This window comes from Myotis lucifugus, unplaced genomic scaffold, assembly GCF_000147115.1.
Source record: "Myotis lucifugus unplaced genomic scaffold, Myoluc2.0 scaffold_56, whole genome shotgun sequence".
NCBI classification, from domain to species: Eukaryota; Metazoa; Chordata; class Mammalia; order Chiroptera; family Vespertilionidae; genus Myotis; species Myotis lucifugus.
Genome location: NW_005871104.1, coordinates 5,552,466 through 5,567,592, shown reverse-complemented (window position 1 = coordinate 5,567,592; position 15,127 = coordinate 5,552,466). Strand labels below are relative to the sequence as shown.

At 41.4% G+C, this 15,127-nt stretch overlaps 1 pseudogene; it reads right to left on the bottom strand.

Moving 5' to 3' along the window:
* The window catches only part of LOC111826131, a 26,530-nt pseudogene extending 11,963 nt beyond the window's left edge, over positions 1-14,567 (bottom strand).
* Positions 14,568-15,127: the final 560 nt, after the last annotated feature.

Here is a 15,127-nt window from a genome sequence, read left to right as displayed (position 1 = left end):
TACTGCCCACTATTTGCCTCTATTGTTGTTATGTGGTTATTGTGACTGACATCTGTGCTGTTCCAGATGTTACAGATTTTCTTCTTGTGTGACAGGTTCTTAGAGTTGAGAACAGGTGTGACTTCTCCTGAACCTGAAAATCTAGCATTGGGAAGGTCACAGGCTCCCCAAGGGGGGAAAAAACACCAGAAGAAAAGGAAATGTAAAATATTTTCTAAAAAATGATATCACTGCTTTGGGTCATGGTTTTTCCATATGTAAAATAGAAAATATAAATCAGTTGATCTTATGAGTTGCCTAATCATTTTGATTTTCTACAAAAAGGAACAGAACTTTGTGGCCTTTTCTAGTATCTATTACCTATTTTATAGTAAATGTATTTATATAAAAATACATGTCTGCATGTGCGTAAGTCCCTGTGTGTGTGCATGTACCCCTCAGCTTGCATACAAGGTAACTGAGACTCAGAAAAGTCACCATGGTCCCACTGACAAATGTGACAAGAGATAGGTCTATATTTCCTAGTGATCAGCCTTTTTATTTACTAGATTATACTCAAATATTCATGACTTACATTTGGCATATTAACCCTTTAAGAGGCTTTTATAATTTATGAGTCTCTCTAGAAATAAAAAGCCATAACTCAAAGGTGTATGTCTCCAAAGCTGGAATGTTAGGTACTACTACTAGAAGTGGGCAGGTGGGCCATAATATTGAGAAGGAACTTCGGAGCAAAGACAGGGTCTGTGCCATCATTTTGGGGTGGTGGTGGGGGTGGTGGAGTAATTAGTTTTAAAAGCATCTGTCTTATTTTGACTGCTTCTTGATCTGCCTTACCATGCTCTTGTTATCATGAGTGTCATGCTTGCTTTTATGAATAACCTCTTCATCACATTTTTAACAATATTTTCATCCTAACCTATTATCTAATCAAGTCATAAAAATGTGCCACTTTCCTAGAACATGGCTTCTCCTTGCTTCTTGGCTATTGCCCTTACAATGATGTATCAATGTGAGTGAAAATTTAGAATGGAGAAGAGTTTTTGATAATTTTTAAATATACTATATTAAGTCCTTGTGTATTTTATATAAAGTTAATTTGTTGTTGTTATTGTGTATGCATAGGACTGAAAGGCTCTTTTTCTTCTCCACATTTTGGAAATGTTTGACATAAAAATTATTAGGTAAGGATTTAAAATTCAAACCATGGGCCCAGCACAACACGTTGTGTCTCATTTACGTGAAAATCACTTATTGAATGCCTATTCTGTGTAAGGCTGGATAATATATAGAGATGAATTGCTGTCTTACAGAGATAAGGCCTGCACATAAATCATTACAATGCAAGATGGGTAGTAATATCTGTCACAGGAGAGGAATAGATAAATTGCCAGGAGAGGTGAGAGGATAAAGAAATTACTTGATTGCAGAGGGGCTTCGGAGTACTGTATGTTGGCATCTTTGGGCTAGAAGCAAATGACTTATTTTCAAATGTGCTTAGTCTAAAGTCAAAAGCATGTTCCCATTTCATTCTGGGAATAAGAGAAGTCTTCATGAAGGCGACAAGATTTAGGCGGAGCCCCCAAAAGATGAGTACGATTCAGACTTAAGACAATGCCAAGAAATAATTGAAGAAGAAATGTTTTAACCATTGGCCTCCATTAAATGCTTAACTCAGGGTGACAGCTATTTGTTGTGGGTAGAAAGGAGAAATGCTGAGCACAAGTCCCTGCCAGAAGAGGCAGGTCACACTGAGTGGAGGAAGAAATTCAGCATCTACTCTCAAGTAGATATCAAAGAGCTACCTAGAGTGGGGAGAGATCTATGGACTAAAAGGAGAGAATAGACAAATACAAGTGGGAAAGAAATCTGAAGGGAAATGATACAAGTTGGATGTTTGGGAAATGGATGTGACTGTCCCTAAATAAAATAGTCACTTTACTTCTTTATACGAAAATAAGTGTATGAAAAAGGACAAGATGGTCTGGATTTTCTCACCATATATAGGCTCTGTTTTGGGTGTTGAGAATACAGCAGTGAACAAGAAAAAGTCCTTACCCAGAAGGATCTTATAATCTGATGTGGGGAGGGGTAAGTCAACCAGCAACAATTACATGTGCAATGTGTTTTATGGCAATCTACATCTCAGGGCTGGGCTGGAATCCTTGTCAAATCTACCCCAACTATCCATTCTAGTTCTCAGTCTTAAGATTTTCCTTACAGGTAGTCATTCAGTAATCTTTTTTATTATTTCTTTAATTCATTCATTTATATATTTATTCAACAAATATTTGAGCATCTACTATGTTGCAAAGGCATTGTGATGGGCACGAGAGTACAGCAATGAGCAAGATGGACAGTGGGACCCTGCCCTAGAGGAGTTTGTATTCTAGATCAATGTCATCTATGACGATGGAGATGTCCGATAGGTGTGCTGCCCTCTATGGTACCCACCAGCCACGGTGGCTACTGAGCATTGAAGTGTGACCAAGAAACTGAATTTTTAATTTTATATAATTTTAATTAATTTAAATGTAAATAAACAGCCCCATGGAAGGTATGGCATGGGATATTTTCTGCCTTTTACTTACAGGGACCCTGAGGCCAACTCTCCTATGCCCAGGGAGATTAAATGATGTGTGGACAGAACTAGAAGCCAGGACACAGGCCACTGTATCACTTGCCCTTTTTTTCTGTTGGAAGAAAGAAGAGTACAGATTCTCCTCTACACCTTCTTTAATATTCAATGCTATGCACTAGCAAAACCATGGACTAGGGAAAGCCTTTGGATTCAGAGAAGGAAAAGTCTGTGTGTCCGTTAGGAATCTTTGTAATACAAATAACCAAAATGTGACCCATAAGAGCTAAAAACATCAGATGACTTCATTGGCTCCTATAACTAAAAAGTCCAGAGATAGGACTGGCTTCAGGGCTCAAATAATGAAATCATGACCTGTTGTGCATCTCCTTGAACTCTGAACTGGTTCCAGGATCAGATAAGCCCTCTCCTCATTTACTCAACTCCTATTTTGCAAAGACAATTCCATATTTTAAATATTAAGTAGTACAGAGTGGGAAGAGCCCAGGAGTGATAGTTAGGAAATCTGATTGAGTCTCCATTATGCCCCTGGCTGTGTGAATGTCACCTGTCAGAGCAGAGTGGTCAGAGAAGTGTGAGCTAGCCCCTAGTATGTGTATTTCCAGATGGAAATCTACAGTGTGAAGGGGGATGGGAGGGACAAGCACCTTGGCCCCAGCATGTGCAGGAAAGATAGTTCTCTGTTTGGGCTCACATATTTCACAGGTCCACCCCAGAACCACCGGGTGTGGGCAATGGAGTGCCAACTGTGCGTCTGCATAACCTAAATCAGAGGCGAAGCCACCTTGGGGTAGGGGGCCTTCTATTGCTGGGAGCACGGCGAATGCTTTCTGGATGGTTCTCTACCCCTACAATGCAACATCGCAGTCACCGATCTCCCCAAAATTAAGCCTTGACCTCAACCTTTTTAGGACCATGAGCTAATCCTTTTGGCTAACTGTTCACGGAACCAGAATTCATCTCTCCGTCTTCCTCTCATAAGGACTCCCCAGTCGCAAGCTGCTCCAAGGGGGATTGGGCTATTCCAGATGGCTTTGATCCATGCCAGTACTCTTCATTATGTAAACTTTCCTTCTGACAGCTCACGTGGAACATGTCACATCTTGAAAGAGGGGTTTTCATTAACTACTTTGCCGCTGCCAAATGGAATCAATGTATTCTGTGGGCCCTGCCAGAATGTCAGAGGGAACTTTCCTCTGTCTGCAGCACCAGCCGGGCTCCCACCATTAGGCTGAAGTTCCTATTTTTCAAAGATCAACAAATTTCATGCCTCATGTGGAATAAGGATTCCAACAGGGGGAGGGTTACATAGCCAGTGGCAGATTGAGGATAGAATCCAAGTTTCCTCAGTGGCAGTTTTGTGTTCTTTCCATGATGCTCCTTAATCTTTAAAATCTGAAACGTTATTTTAAAAATAGAAATTGAGTAAAATGTGATAGAGGGCGTGCATTTATTATGAAAAGGAACTTGGCCACCATCTTTACTTCCCTCCCTCGCCTCTCTGCCTTATGTAGTCAGTCAGTCAGTACATCCTACTTAGTGTTTCTTGTAAGGACTTCTACGTATCTTTTTTTGATTGCTCTGGGCCATCGTCATTTTCTCCTGGACTACTGTACACTATCAGAACAGACACAGGAAGTTGTCTAAAATACAAGTTTAGTCTTGGCAGTTTCATACATAAACCTTACAATGGCTCCTGCTGCCCTTGCCTCAACTTTAGCACTTTAATGAGGTTTCCTGTACTCTTTTTATTTTTATTTTTTTGCCCAATCTCCAGACCCATTCCTCATCACAGCACAGTGACCTTTTTGATTTCTTAGAAAGAGCCAATTCGCATTTTTTCCAACTCAAGGCCTTTGCACATGATATTGTCCTTACCTGGAATGTTATTCTCCTTCCATCCCCACTTCCTTCAATTGAATACTTCTCAGCTTAGAGGTCTCCTAATCTGGCAATCTTTTCCTCATCTCTTACTATGGCTTAGCTGCCTCTACTAGGTGTATCCATAACATCCTCACTATGGTTTCTCTTATATCAGCCTCTTTGACACACACCACAGTCCCTTTGCATACACACATGCACACACACATGCACACACACCCTTCGCTCTGAGCATTTTCTAAACTGAGCATACTTAATGCAGACTTGGAAGTCATGGGAAAGGAGCCCACTGTAGAATGGGGAGCTTTGCCTCTCACGGGTTCTACTTTTCACCTCTCCTTCACATCACTGTTGACCAAAAGGAAGTCTTCTCCATAACAAGTCCACCATTTGCCAAAGGCAATTGTAGTTATCAATCACGTTTTTTTCTTTTGTAATCAAGTTTCTTTAGCTTACACATAAAAGGAAGTGTTTATCTTGGGACATATGTAGAGCAAGTATCATCCCTCTTTACCTACAATGACCCTTCTTTTTCTCAGTTTCTTCATTCAAAGAGAGATGTAAGTGACAATTATTTATAGAGTTTGGGACCCAGGGGCAATTCACCTCTAAATCAAAATTGAATTCTTCAAAAAAGGAGAGTTACATTCCAGTGGTAAAATGTCAGGAAGCATCCTGAGCGACAAGGATGTTGGGGTGAGCAGAGCTATTGAGTCCCCTAGAACCTCACCTTGTGGGTTTTTGCCCAAGGTCCTGGAGCCTGAGGGGGAAAAGAAATGTCAATGTCATGTTTATGATCCTGTGACTAGTTCTTCTCAAAAAGTCTTTTTAAACTCCAATCATTGTGAGTGTGTGTGAGTGTGTGTGTAACACCGAGATCAAAGTCACTATTAATTCTCCATTGGATGGAGTAAATAACCTTTTCAATAAGTTTACTCCTTTAACCCCTGTTCTTCCACAGTTCCTTCTCACCATAGTAGCTGGAATGGTATTTTTAAAAAACTAATCATAACACTCCTCTGTCCAAGCCTCCATAGGCTTCTTCCCTCACTCTGAGGAAAAACCGAGTCCTCTGGGACCTGCCCCCCTCTACCATGCGGATCTTTTTTGCCTTCACCTCATCACATTATCCTGCATGCTCCTCATACATGCCGGGCCTGCTCCTAATTGATGACTTTTTTAGTGGTTATATCCTTGGCCGGGCACACGGCCCTCTCCTACCTAATTTCCACGTGGTTCACTCCTTCAAGTCTTTGCTCCATGCCCCTTCCCAATGAGGTCTACCTTGATTACCAGATTTAAAACTCCTGTGAAGTGCTTCTGATCCATTACTGTTCTGTATTTCTCATAGCCCTTATCTATAGTGTAACTTCCCTATTTATTAGGCTTGTTATCTGTCTCCCCCAGATAGAATGTGATCTTCAAAGGGGCAGGGTTGTCCTCTGTTTTTCACTGACCTAGCGCTTATCATCTAGAACCAATAAACACTGGGCAAATAAATTGATTGAATATTGATTAGTTTATACTTTCACCAACTTACCTATGCTGTTCCAGGAAGCTTTTTGAGAATTTATAAAACCCTTTAAGCTAAACTTCTAGGTCGTCCCTGCTAAGGATATCACAACTATTCTTGTATTATTTAGTTTATGTTCAGAATTGACATTCTATTGTTTCTAAAACACATCTCACAAAGAAAGTTCTCAGCTACCTTGTAAATCCTCCTAAGATCCTTTGTTATTTGCCATCCTTCTAACCTTTCTTTTACCCCTGTGTCTTGGTTTTGATTTCATTAACCAGTCTCATTTTCCCATCTTGTCTCATACCACGTTCAGCCCTGCCTCTTCTCTTCCTTAGATACCTTTTTGAGAATAGACTTCTCTCTCCTTTCTGGTAGTTCCCCATTCACCTAGCAACACCACGTTTATAGAATATAGCATAACTAGGAAGATGAGAAAATAAGTTTTCTGACCATTCTAAATAGGTATCAATTTATTCCTAAATAGGATATATTTAATATATAGGGTGACCTAATTGCATACTCAGAGCTTCTTTATTCTCATTATATATGATTTCAGAATATTTATGACTGCCCCAAAGCTTAGTGGCTTAAATCAACAGCAATAAATTTTCATGAATCTGAGGTTTACTGGACTTAGCTGGGTGGATCTGCTCCCTGTGAACTGAGGTCACACAAGGGCTACATCAAGTGGGACCTAGAATGTAGCTACAGTGTCCACAAGGACCTCCCATCTTCCAGGGCCTTCTCTGTCCTCATGGCCTCTCATTATCCAGGACTTTGTAGGATGCAGAGCTTCTTTACAGCATGGAGGCTGGCTTCCTAGAACAGCATCAGTTCTGGAGAATTCTGTCAGTCAAAGCAAATCATAGGGCTGAACCAGATTCAAACAAGATCTTTCTATGGATGGGAGCAATGGGAGGCAGCCAGAGATGCAGATAAACCACCATACCTGTTTCTGAGAACTTGAAACATAGAGTACAATTCAGAATGTGGGGCACAAGGCAGGGATTCAAATAGCTGCAGAGACTTTGATCAACTAGTGTGTGTGTGTTGGAGTGAGCATGTGTGTGTGTGTTGGGGGGGGGTGTGGGTGGTTGAAAACATCCTATATAATAAAAGCCTAATATGCAAATTGTCCCCTTGACGGGGAGTTTGACCAGGGGGCAGGGCCGGCTGGACAACCGCGGGAAGGGAGGCCCTGGCCAGTGGCGGTGGCAGGCAGCTGGGGGGAGGGAGGCCCCGGCCGGCAGCCAGCAGCCTCTAGGGACCCTACCCATGCACAAATTTTGTGCACTGGGCCTCTAGTATAAGTTCCTCAAAATTTCCAAAAGCATAGCACTTTGGGGACATCTAACCTACAGGCACAAAGCCTGGTTGGTCCCCTAGGGAATTCGTGTTATGGTGTTGCATAGTTATTGATGTGCATGACTCCAAGTTATCAGGTAGGGAGTTTGTCTACTTACACAAATACTCTGTTCAAGTAGATTAGGAAAAGTTTAATTGATTGTAGAAACTTTGTAGGAAGATGAAGGCTTTTTAAAATTTTTTTTATTAAGCTTTGGGATTCAAAAGGATAATTTTTAATTAGGTGAATGAAACTAACTTACAGATAATAGTTGATTTCCTATCCACATTAGGAAAGAAATGAGTCTTGTCTGTCATTTTTAAAGTTTATTCTTTTTAAAAAAAAATTTCTTTATTGACTTCAGAGAGGAAGGGAGAAGGAGAGAGAGATAGAAACATCAATGATGAGAGAGAATCATTGATTGGCTGCCTCCTGCACGCCCCCACTGGGGAACGAGCCCACAATCCAGGTATGTGCCCTTGGCCGGAATCAAACCTGGGACCCTTCAGTCCGCAGGCTGATGCTCTATCCATTGAGCCAAGCCGGCCAGGGCTAAAGTTTATTCTTTTAAGCACAGGCCTGCACACATAGTAGGTGCTGGGTCATCACTGCTGATGAAAATCAGATCACGAGCAGAAGCCAGAGGGATGTGGATGTTATCATTCTATCCAAAGGCAAATTTCGTATCCCATAAAGGTTAATCTCACAGCTTCTAAAATTATGAACAATAGACTTTTTCACAGAGGTGGTGGTACCCAGGTGGATTAATTATCTTTTTGTTCCCATTAACTGGTGGCAGATATGAAGAGCCATAGCCAAGGAACTGATATTAGTCATAGTTTTGTTGCTGATCATGGGAAAGAAAATTGGGTTAATGAGAGGGCATGGGGATTGAGCATCATAGTCTCTGATGGATTAGACAGTGCGTAATAGGATTGAGAAGGAACACACGCGTGCTCTGAAAAATCAAGGGGTAATTGAGCAGTTTCCAACAAAGGAGATAGAAGGAAAATTCTCACAGGAAGAAAGAGGGTCCCCATGTTGGAGAACTTGACTCACCTCTGACTGCTGCTTAGCTCAGCCATTATCAAATGCCTGGAATTCAAGTTCAGCTGACATTTAAACCACTGACTCTGTAGAATTTGCATTCTCTAAGAATAGCTGCAGATGGCTCCATAGTCTGGCTCCAACCTTATGCAAAAATGTCACACTCAATGTTTATGACACTTGTTTCTCTCCATCCTCTGGTTGGACATGTCCAATGACAGGGAACTCACTCACTGGTTCCTTAAGAATGCAGTTTCTTAAATTAGAAAGGCTATACCAGGATCTTGGATTAATAATATATTAAATGCTCTCCTGAGTATGTGGTTAAACATCTCTAAACCTCAGACTGAAAAATGCTGAGGAGGGTGGTATAGTATTTACATCAAAGATAGATACAGGATTAAATAGTTAATGCAAAGAAAGCAGTTATTAGTGTGCCTGGCCCATATTCACTACTTTGAAAAAGTTATTACTATTTTTTAAATTTAATCACACAAATGTTCAACATTATCTTTCCATTGAAATAGCACATGTGAAAGTGCTTTGCATCCTTGCCTTCTTAGATGCTTGCAATAGCTCTGTGTAGACATCCTTGTTGTTCATCTTCTGCTGAGGAGACCATGACCCAATCTCAGTGCTAGTGTCTCTTGTGCATTCTCTTCTCTTGCAGACAAGAAATAAAAATGTTACCTTGGTAACGAGGCTTGCTAGGCCAAGCTGTTCTTGGACAACAGAGTGCCTTCATCACCTTTTTCTTGTCCCCTTGTCCCTATTCATGGCACCTCTGCCCCTAGAAGTCAAGAAATTGCATGGTATTTCTCAGCATTTTCACCTGACCAAAGAAAGAAAGAAAAAAAGGAACTCAGATATCAGTCATGTGTACATCAGAAAGATGACCTTTGAATTCTTCTCCTGAGGGTTTTAACACTTTAAGTTGGACTCCGAGGGCATTAGGACTTTCCCCACCAAATGGATTCCAGGCATGAAGGAGCAGCTGCAAATCAAGTTCACAATATGTGGGCGGCTACCTAGACTGACATCCCTTTTCCTAGGGATCTGGATCCCATTTTCCGTGGGAAAGTTCTGGCCACTCAGTAGCTGCAGTTTTATTAGGAAAGGAAGCTGGGGTGTCTAGACATGAACAAATTTTCATGGAAAGTGGGAAGGTCATAGAACCAAGGACTATTAATACGGGAAGAAAATCATTCTAATCTTCTTCTCTTAGAAGGGGTAGTTTTGGGATCTAACCTGAGGTTCACTACACTCAAAAGTCAGCGAGACTAATGTCAGAACCTTCACTGGGATCCAGGATTCCTGGCCCAGAACTAGGGACTCCAGACCTGCAATTGGCATTGCTGGTTCAAGACCCCAACTTCCCTCAGGAATGGTTTAAACTCTTGAGCCTGTGAAGAATGTGCTGTTCTCTTCTTTAAAAATGACTTCCTAATAATGCTTAGGTGTCATTCCCTCCAAAGCTGGTCCTGAAGGCACACAAGAGTTGAGGGATTTTGTTTCATAAAGAGAACTGAAAGACCTCCCCAACCCTGCTCAGCACTAGGGGGCTGCTCGGGCTGCTACTGGCCAAGGACATGTCACTCTCTCTGTTTGCATCTTGTTCGGAATGCCCTGCCTTTCCCACAAAAGCAAAAGGAAATGTCGATGCATTTGGAGATTTCTTTCACATAATCAAAGCAAGGCTGGAGCCAACAACCTGAATTTAATTACCGCTGTGACAGCTGGGAGGCAATTAATCCTTCTTTCACTCCTCCTTCCTCTGCCCCAGCTTCAAAGTGTCAATTCTTTTTCCCCTCCCTCTTGTACTAATTAGAAACATGCTGTAGGGTGAAAGGTGACGGGTGTGAAGCTAGCACCGTGTCACCAGGCCCCTTTGATAGCAGAGAGAACTCACCGTTGCAGCAGGCTAGTCCCTCCAACACAGGAGCATCTGCTTCTGGGGTAGGAAGGAGAACCGGCTGGAAAGCTGGCCACAGGGTCCGACTCTCCCGCTACTCAACTGCTCACTTGATATCTCTGTGTATGTTTCCACATCTGGGAGTTTAGGACTCCCAGACCTAAGTGAATGTGGTTAGAACAGTGCAAGCATCATTCCAGGGTATGAGATGGAGACTTTGTCAGGTCAGCTGACATTGCAAAATACAACAGATTAGGTGGCTTAATAGGCATTTATTTTTCATAGTTCTGGAGGCTGGGAAGTCTCAGATCAAGGTGTGCCTGCCTTCTCTCTGTGTGTTCCCATGGCTTTTTCTCTTGAGAGAGAGAGGGGGGGGAGAGATTGATTTCTCTTCTTAGAAAGCTGCCCACCCTTATGACCTCCTTTAACCTTAATTAATCCCTGAAACCCTATATCTAAATACAATCGCATATTGGGTTTAGGGCTTCAAGATATGAATTTTCAGAAAACACAATTCAGTCCATAGCACCTGAAAAATGACTTTCTTTAAATAAAGCCATGGACTAGACTTGGAGACCCAGAACCTGGAACTTATAGGATGAAGAATTCTTAAGTAATGCATTTAAATGTGGGGGTAAGGTTTTTGTTGTTGTTATTACTCTTCACCTGAGGATATTTTTTCCTGTTGATTTTAGAGAGGGGGGAAGAGAGGAAGAAAAACATTGATGTGAGAGAGACACATAGATTGTTTGCCTCTCATACAATCCCTAATCAGAGCTGGGGATCAAATCTGCAACCCAGGTACATGCTCTTGAATGGACATTGAACCTGTGACCCCTTGGATTAAAGGCTGATGCCCTAACCACTGAAAAACACCAGCCAGGGCATGGGGGTAAGTTTTTTACACACTGTTCTTTCTTGGCAAATTGTCTCCTTCATTCCACTACATCACCATAGCACCAATGACAGGCTCAGCTTCAGCCCCAGGACCAGACTCTTGACAGCAGTGAAGAGAGAGGGATTCCAATATCCAGGGTCAAGGGCAAGAGGCCCATTGTTATCTCCTTCATGGATCCCTTCACTGTGTCATTGAGCTTTCTGTTGTTTGTCCTAGGGGCCAGATTCCTAGAGAATAGTTTTAATTATTTATAGAAAGTAAAAGTTGAACAATTTTGGATTAAGGGTGGGGAAGATTAATCACCCCAGGGAGCTGTAGAGGTAAAGTGATTTTTCCTAGTCACTGGCCAGTTAGATTTTAAAATGGGGCTGTGAATTTTCTAAATCCCGGTAGGAATAGTAGATTAGTAATTAGCTCCTCCATAATTCCTTTCTGCTGTTTAAAGATGATTATGGCCCCAAATCTCATTACATTAACTGGATAATTCTTTCCAGATGTAAACTACTGTAGAAGAAAAAAAATAAAGTAAAAAAAATAGCATCCTTCTTTTCTCAAAGTGCTTTCCAATTCATCTGGGCTACATTTCTTACCCATACCAGCTTGCTATTTTATTTTATTTTTTCTGAAATTATTGATTATTCTCTGGAAACCGTAGGGTCCATAGTTGTATCATTGTAGTTTAGACTTTTCCCCAAATGCTAGAGGTAGCAAGATGTGTGAGAGAGAAAATAAATAGATTACTGGCACCTCTGTAATTTGAGTTACAAATTTCACTATTTTCTGTTCCCGTCTTTATTATTGACCAATCTTGTGGCCTTTGAGGAATTCCTTCCCCCTTCAAGACATCAGGTTCTTCTCTTTAAAATGTGGGCACCCAACTAGGCCAGAGTGCTCAATGGGAGGTCTGCAGGCTGAATCTTCCTCTTCAACTTGCTTTCCTTGACCTTCACAGTGCTTTGAAAATTTGAGAAATATGGTATACATTCTAGAGTTCTGGCTTCTCTTGGAATATCTGCAGATCAGGCAAGAGTGAGCTACATTCCTACATAAAAACAATTGGCCTATTCTCACTGGTGGCTGTCCTCTGGAGGCAGGGCGCTCATTGCTGCCTGGTCATTCAAGGTCCCACCACCAAGGCAGTTCACTCATGGATGTCATCTGCCTGGCCTTTGAATGAGTGGCCCCTTTGAATGAGTGGCCCATGGATGTCATTTGCCTGGCCTTTGAATGAGTGGCTCCTAGAATAGGTGATCTTCGGGCTCTTCTCAACTCTGATTCCATGAGGCAATGACTTCTCCATCACCACAGAAGCTTCTCGCTTAAAGGCCAAGAATGAGTGTGAGGCTAACTGCACATGTGTGGTGGCCCTGACTCTGCCACTCATTGTGACCTGCAGATTTTTCCTATGGTTTGTGTCCCTGACTCTATATGTCATCGATTTCTCCAGGACCATGTCCAAAATGATCTGGAGGTAACATGCTTTGAACTAGGCTTATAGATTTGGGGGCTACTTTTTTTTTCTTTTTCCTGAGGACCATTTTAGGCAGATCTACTCCAAGTGATAGTAGTACTAATAATAATTATTAATAACAGAAAACATTGTCTATATTATTCAAGCATGAATTAAAGGACACACTTATTGAATCCAATTATGAGTCAGTGACCTTAAGCACAGCATCAGTATCAGGATGGCAGGCAGCCTCCTGAGCTCTTCCCTAATGACCTTGCAGAACATCTAAACACGCTCCCATGATGTGCAAAAGGAGGGGAAAAAACACAATCATTTGGAATGTGCCAAACCTTTCAAAAGAACACAAAAGTACAATGTGAAATGAAAGTCACAGTTCTATTTGTTCTGCAAGCGTGTGAAAATCACACATTTTTTTCCTCTAGATCAAGATGAAAAGCAGAAGTACAAGAAGCAGTAGTTTATGGAACAGCTCTCTGTCGCCACCTCTAAATGACAATCCCCTTCCCCCCTTTCCTCCCTGAAATACCCCTGCCCGTTGCTTGACTGGGCACTTTACTACTTCACCCTTTTAATTTCACTACAAACCTGCAAATTAGTTTTATAAAATTCACCAAACTGAGGAGATTCAGAGAAGTTAAGTGACTTGCATAGGCTGTAGAGCTGGAATCCTTGACATTGGAACTCTTGATCTCAGCCTTATTTTGCTGCCACTGCACATAGGCAGGTTTGTTTCATGGTTTTTTTTTTTAATGTGAATGGTAGAATGGCATAGTGGGTAAGACCACTGCTCTGTGCCTTTTGCACATCGGGAGGGAGGATTCAATGTGAACCTGGAACTCTTTGCACTCAGCAAACTTAGGCCATGATCATTATTAATGTATATATCACCAGTACTCAAAACTAGCAAGCACAAATTAGAGAGCCAAGATTGCATCTGTTCTTCCCATAGATATCCCAAGTGTCCAGATATCCCAAAGAATCCTTCACTTTTTGGTAGGCACTCAGTATTTGTTGAATAAATGCATGTATCTATGATGAACCAATGGATGATCTAATAACATGGAAGATTGTTTGTGTCTAAAAGGAGCAATGTTACAGTTTTGATTTTCACTTTGTCAAACAAGCTTTCTGCTGTAAGTTATTGCAATTGCCATGTGAGCAAGGAAAAAAACGGCTTCATCAATCAGCACCATCAATCATGCCAAATGCCTGTTGGACTCCATTCCCATGGCTCCTGAGCATTGCTCCTGTTGTGGACACTGTTCTGTGGCCTCTTGCGACCACCAGAGGGCAGTGTATAGTCACTCAAGCCGGAAGTTGAATTTGGTCTCAATAATATCGTGAACAGTGTTTGTGTGGTTTTATTCCTCAGAGATGTCTTCATGGTGTTTACAAGTGTGGGACAATGTGAAATGAAAGTCACAGTTCTATTTAACTACTTGCACTTTAAACAAATTGTGTTGTTTTTACTGTTTAATATTTAATTAGTGAGGGCAAGAGGAGGGTACTTTTGTAAGGCTGACACTATTATACCACCATGGGATGGGAAGGCAGTAAATGGATAAATGACATGCCTTACCCATTTTATAACTTCTCCTTTAGGTCTTACTGGGGTGAGATTCATCAATATAGGAATGATTGGCTCAGACTTTTATCATGGCTAGTACATAAGCAGCACCCAATTTCAGGAGTTAGGAATTGCCATTATTTTTCAAGTAGAAAACAGAAGGCTTCTCGGGGGTCTGAAGGGACCTTTGTGTATGTCCAACTTCCTGGATCTGCAGCAGCACATCTAACAACAGATCCCAGAATGCTTTGCGGTGGTTCCTGTGCTCTGCCTGGCTCATTTCGTGGACTTCTGAGTCATGATGGATGGTGAAGGGCTGGTTTTTCATTTTGGAATTTACATTTAGTCACCTTGGAATTATTTCTATTTCTTCCATAAAGAAAAATAATAATGATAATTTCACTTGTGTGACCAAGGTGTTTGGGGAATTTACTTTCACAAGCAGGATTTTGAAGTGATGCTAAACCAAGTATTAGCCTTAAGATGAGGGCATTAGGCCTGATGGACCACAGCCTCACTTATAGTTGCTGGTACACATGATAAATTGCTGTCTGCAGCTGCTTGAGCCTATTTAGTCTTATGTTTCTTTCATAGAAATCTGTGTGTTTCTGAGTTTTTCTTACTTTCCTGCAAATGTTCTTACTTTTATTTTAGTCTTTTTCCTGGAGTCCTGGAAACCCTATCACATGTGAGTCAGTCAGGGAATCATTCATATTGTCTTCTATGTAAATGCCATCTCTTGAAGCACAGCTCCAACTGGAGGTAACTAGACGCTAGAGGTGGTCCAAGGGTGAGGCTCTGGTATAGATGTTACTTGCAAGACATAGCCAAATGCATCTCAAACTGAGGCCCAGAAAATGTTCATTTTATTTTATTTATTTTAAAATA